This window comes from Agelaius tricolor, unplaced genomic scaffold (assembly GCF_023055355.1).
Source record: "Agelaius tricolor isolate 1412-34295 unplaced genomic scaffold, bAgeTri1.0.p SCAF_19, whole genome shotgun sequence".
Lineage (NCBI taxonomy): Eukaryota > Metazoa > Chordata > Aves > Passeriformes > Icteridae > Agelaius > Agelaius tricolor.
In genome coordinates, this window is record NW_027269279.1 from 10,423,637 (window position 1) to 10,429,914 (window position 6,278).

Genomic DNA, 6,278 nt, shown 5'->3' on the forward strand with positions numbered 1-6,278 from the left:
CAGGAAGCACTGCACAAAGAAGGATCCTTGGCAAGATGTGGATGCCTGGAGGCAGACTGGCTATTGCCTGAAAGTCTAGGCACTGGGACAAAGCCAGTTAGTGCACCAACCAAAATAAACCACTCACACTACTTTATAGTCATACTAATTTAACTTCATTTAAATCTAGAAATCTTCATTTAAATCTATAAGCTGAATTGCTGCTGTCTGTACAGTTTCCAGACTAAGAGCACTGGCCCAGACTTCCTGACATTCATGAAATGATATTCAGCCTCTTGTTGGCCTTTGGGTTCCGTCTGTCCAGTCGGGTTTGCCCAAGGCAGAAAACCCTCCTGACACACTGGCAGTAGGAACTTAGCATCACCTTGTGCTATCAAAAGGAGGGCTGAGGAAATTCCATTGCATTCAGAGGGTATTTGTTTATCTTGGATCACTACTGCACTTACTGAATTTCTAAGGAAAATGTTCTTTTTAATCCTTCCAGAAAAATTTAGCCAAAATGTCAAAAAGCTGTGCATGTATGTAGTTACTTACTTTTAAGACAGGTTTGCGTTGCACAGATGAGTGAAACTGCAGATGCCTTAATGAAATTAAACTGCTGTAATAAATGTCAGCAAGTATCAAACAATGCCAGTGATACCCAAAGTATATCATATGGTGCAGGTTTAGGTCTGTTTTACTGCTGCTGCTTGAGAAGAAAGCTTTTGTTCCATTTCTCTTCAAAAACCTGCAAAAGTGAAACTTTCTAACGAAGCTTGTGCTGCTGTCATAAATGCTGAAGTTCAGACAACTTCATTTAAACCAAGCAGGCAAATATTGTTACAAAGGAAGGGGTAGGAATATAGTGTGTGCACTGATTCACTGACTCAATTTTCTTAGTATATTATCAGCAAGAAGTAAAAAATGTGCCATATTGAGAAGTTTTTTTAATATTACTTTAGAAATTTTTGTTTTCATTTTAGCACAAAAATCTTAGGTCTAAAGTATATATAAAGTATATCTAAAGTATATAAGTCTGAAGACTTATATATGCTTTGGAAATTAAAAGCCTGAAAGCTCTTAGGGTAAAAGTTTAAATACTTTTGTCAAATTATGCTTTTACACATTTTTAGGCTTGACAGATTTGGAGGGGCAGGGAGGAAAAGGAAGGAAAAGACAAAGTAGAGGAAAAAGAAGATAAAAGAGGAAGGACGGCTGGAAAAGGTTTTGGGGCTCGGGGTTTCTGTGTGTTTATTTCTGACGATGGTGTCTCCTGGCGTTCCTCACTTGCTTCTATAGAAAAATGTTTTACTGTCCCAATCCCGTTCCAATGGAGCCTCCTGGTGGCCAAAGAGGAGCCTCCGTCAAAGCCCAGCCTGTCACTGTTCCTTTCCCTTGGCAAGGTCTTTAAAAAGCTGAACTTTCCATCCAGTCCTGAGCATCCTGCAGTGTGCACAGTTTAAAAAGTGGCTCAGCTTTGGCCGTGGAAGGTGCAATTCTATGTACAGTGTAAAATCTCGTGTACTTTTCCTCAGTGGCCATTAAACACCATTATTTAAATAGGTGTTTTAAAGATTTTTTAAAAAAACACACAGATTTTATAAGCATGTATCAGTAGAAGTTGGGTTGACTTCTCATCTTTGCGTGGTTATTTCCTCATCTCTGTCCTCTGGAGGGAGGTAAAAGCACTTGTGTCTCCTCAGGGTCCTGGCCTGAGGTCAGACTTCTGTCTGCTTCTGTCTCCCTTAGCAATTGAGTTCAGAGTAGAAGGGCAGTTTTGCTGGGAATGCCCTGATTATTTCAATTTTGTTCATGTAGGGTCAATTCTTAAAGCACTGACTGCATGTATATATAAGATGCCTTTCAAAGGAGAGGAAACCAGAAGCTCTGCTCCACATGAATTTTGATGCCTGCTGAGACCATTGTGATCTGAATCTGCCCCCAGAAGCTCTGGAGAGGTGACAGGAGTGCTTTGGGTTCTCCCTGGAGGTGCTTCATTGCCTGCTAGAGTGATCAGATCCCTGTATCTGGGCAGCATTTGCTGGGGCAGCTGTAGAAGAACCAGAAAAGAAGGAATTTTGGCCCAGCACTCTGCCCACTGCCCAGAGGCAGAAATTCTCTGGAAGGATGGGGTGTGAGAGTGGGCTGAGCAGACTGAGCACCTCCAGGCTCTCTTCTTTTCTCCCAGAGCACTGAGGTGTTGTTTGTCCCAAGGCTGTCCTCACTTCAGCAGAAGTGAAGCTGCCAAAGGTCTGCTGGGATAATGTAGGGGGATAGAATATAAGAAAATAAAGATAGTGTAGAAAGGAATCTCACCCCTAAGGAGCTGCAGCTGGGCCAATTATCAAAGATCAGGAACAGGCCTGACTTTAACAGGCCCCAGCTGTAAGCAATGAGAAGAAGATGCTATAAAAGAGTGGGGTGGCTGGGTGAGAAGGGAACTGGAGTCAGTGGCTGCTTTGGGAAGAAGAACGAGTCAGTGCTCTGAGGAACTGCCCACAAGAAACACCAAGAAGGTTTGGGACTTTTGTGATAAGGAGGTAATAGTATGGAACCCCTGCAATAAGATGACAACTGGAAAATGTACTTTGGGTTGCTCACTTTTGCTTTTTGGTTCATAATATTTTAGCATAATGCTCCATCTTCTGGACAAGAGGTGACATTTAACAGGCTTAGAATGTCTCATTAAATTGTGAGTCCTATTCAACATTTTATTAGAAAAATTTCTTTGCCACTTATCTGCTTTGTCTTGCTTCCTTTCCTGCTATAGGTTGGTTTTTGATTCTCATAGCCAAACATTTTTTTTGCTCTTTTTTAAGAGGCCTTTTAAAATACATGGAATCCTTTCTTTCTTTCTTTCTTTTTTTTTCAATATGACCTCTCTACCCAAGAGTTTTAATGATTGCAGTTTTAAAAAGTGCCAGAGAGTTTTGAATTTGCATTAGTCAGGAAGCAGATGATTGTCAGTTTCCACAGTTCAGAAAGTCACACAATGTGAAAGAGGAAGCAAAAGCAAGCATAGCTGAAAATGTAGATGTAGGCTATCAGTTAATGAGTGAGTCAGTGCTACCCTTCTTAAAGGACTAAATCCCAATGTTTTCACCATTTTTGTAGTGAAAGTTTCAGCTCTGATTATGTTTTAAACAAAGGTTCTGAAGTTGGGGTTTAAAGTAATTTTTATGAAGCTAGAATGCTCCTCAGGGCCCAGCATCAGCAGTTCAGTCTACAATTGATATATTTATAGTGGTCTGTCCTGATCCATAGAGAAAAATAGGAACAATAACAAGATCAAATTTCAGTACATGAATTTGATGGAAAGAACATTTTAAATAAAATTGAATGCATTTCCTAAATGTTACTGTAGCTCACCTATGCTGAAAAAAGATCCTAAGACAAAGAAAATCAATTTTCCAACAGTAGTCACAGACAGTTCTAAACATTTTCCAAATCCATATTAAAAATGTGGTAGATTATGTGTGCTGTGCTTCACCTTTGTGTCAAACAATTACAAGCAGTGTAACTGTAATGACAAGAGCTCATCAAGAATATAAACAGCCCCTACTCCATGCTGTTCTGTACATACACTTCTGTTCTCAATTTGAGTTTAACTCAAAAATTTGCTGAAGCCATGGTTCATCAGGCTGATAACTGGAGTTAAGTTCTGACCTGTTGTGAAAAATCTGCAGCATAATTGGGATTCCATTGGTAGGTCCATCAGGTGGTGCAATTGCTGCATGGTCTGGATACCAGATTTTTCTTCAAAGGCTGGAAGCAGGGTGTGAAAGGAGTCATCTCTTATTTTACTGAAAAGCAGCTCAAAAGGAATGCAAATAAAATAAATGTATTTTTCATATAGGAAGCACTAGTTTTGAAGCTATTTACAGCAAAAGATGATTCCTAACAGCCATGAATGAACTAGCAGGTGCATTATGCTGCAGTTTGTAATTTTCCAGAAGATTTTAAAACCCCACAAAGCTATGTAAAATGTTAGAGAAAAACTTGTTTTCCAAAGCAGAAGGCAATAAACAACCAGGGAAAAATAAAATCTTTCCATACAGAAAATCTGAGAACCTGTCTTCCCCTCAACTCCACATCTCTCTGAGAGAATATGATATGCTCCTCTGTTTTTAGCTGTCATGCTTAAATGACTAATAAATTTTGAATCCACCCAAAATGTAAAAATATACTTTCCACATAAAGAGCTGGCAGATAGAAGATGATATAGGAAGATTTATTTGACAATATAGTCTTGCTTTAAGTCAGGAGACATTTGAAATACCAGTAAAAAGAAAGTATGTAGCTGTTCCCTTAACTGTAACAAATTGCACGAGGTACAAAAGTCTTGTTCAGTGTAGTGTAAGTTTTTGATAAGAAAGTGATTTGATTTTTTTCTTCCTTCTCACCTTTTGAAGCAAGGAAAATGGAGAAAGAAAATAAATTTTAAACATGAAGTAGAAGAGTAGAAGTTGAATTGCACAGTAGTGCAGTCCAGCTCTTCACATGAGGCGTTTGCGTGTCAAGTGCCTCAGTTAGAATTAGTTCTGTTGATTTTTAACAGGCACTAAGTGTCATAAAATAAGCTGAGAGGTGGTGGTAGAGCATTGATAAATTATTTAGCTGTTATCTACCAACTCTTAACTTTTTGGTCTAAATTTGTATTATGAGTCTGGAGTAGCACAAAGAGGTCTCATGGAAAACTAATTAAAATTATATTGGTTAGCCAGATTAAAAGTAAAAATAATTATTTTTAATAATCAATAATTGAATGGCCTACATAAATTTGTAGGGTGTGGATTTTGTTTCTAAACTTTGGAAAGTTTATATCATCAGAATGTTAGTGGTCATGTTAAGTAACCTTCCTTGAAATGGTGCTAAGTAGCATAATTTTGCTTAATTGTTGTATTTTTGTGTTTATTGATTACTGTCCATAATTTGCTTGCTTGAACAGCACTTTGAGGCCAAGTGAGTTAGGATTTCCTGGGCAGTCCCATTTATTGTCTTTCATAAAGACACAGCACTAAGCTTCCTTCTGCTTCCCTTCTGGACATAATCTGGAATGTCATCATCTTTTTTCAAGAATAATTTAGAAATGAATATAAATAGCTTGTGGAGCTCTCCAGCATGCTCTTTAGATTTTCTGTGGTGCATATTATCTGCTTCAGCACATTAAAATTCTTAATTACTTGTTATTTGTTATCCTTTCTGTTTTGAATATTAGGTGTACCATTATCCTTTTAAAATATGAACTTCTTACATGAAATATACTTCTAGAAGTATCAGTTATCATTTACAAATTTGGATGTAGTCTGTAACTGCTGTATTAATATGCTTCTTTTTCCTCATGCTAGCTGCAGACAGCAGTCAGACCTAACTAAATAAACATCAGTAGTTATTCCACTAAATTGAAACTGTAAATTTAAATGCAAGGTGACTCTTGGATCTCACTGCTGTTTAACAAAAACCCCATCAAAACCAGACCAGTTCATTGAGTATTTGACAGTATTTGACAATTGCCTTTATCTTCAGCTGGAGAAAATCCACACATTTCCTTTGCACAGAGACTCCCAGATCTGAGAAAGTTACAGCTCAAATCTTTGTACAAGGATGGAAACAAGTTCAGCAAATATTTAATGCAAATGGTAGCTATTCATTCTGGTTTATGCTTAAATGCATATAGGATAGAACATTGAGAATTGATGTCATCCCTAAAGGACAGAATTTTCTTGTACAGTCAGTAACATTGTGATGTCTGTAATCAGATTAATTGGCCACATTTTCCTGAAAAAAGGCATTTTACTGGGTACCTGCATTACAGTGTGCTGGACACATACTTGTGTCATTCTCCTGTGCTTGTGAGAGATGATAAAAAAAGTACCTTCTCTGACCTATAAATAAAAGTCTGTGTTTGGCTTAAATGCCAGGAGTCAAAATATTACAGAAGGTGGACTTTTGTAATTGTGTAGCCAGAATTACTTTGCCTTAAAGTCAGCACTGTCTGGATTACATGCTTGGGATCTTGGGATGAAAATCACTGTGAGTTCATTGTGTTTTTGTTGGCCTTCCCTGGACTGCAGTAATGAGCTGCACCATGCACTGCACGAGTGCTGAGAATTCTAATGAAAAATGCTACAAGTGCCTCTTGGTGCTGCTATGTCAGCTTAAAAAGGTAAGTTATACTCTCTCTGTATAACTCTTACTCTTCATGTTCTGAGTGCTCATGGACTGTAATATCAAAAGTTATTTTTTTCATCTTTGTCAGCACATTTGAATTCCTTTTCATACATCTTTCCCAAACAGAA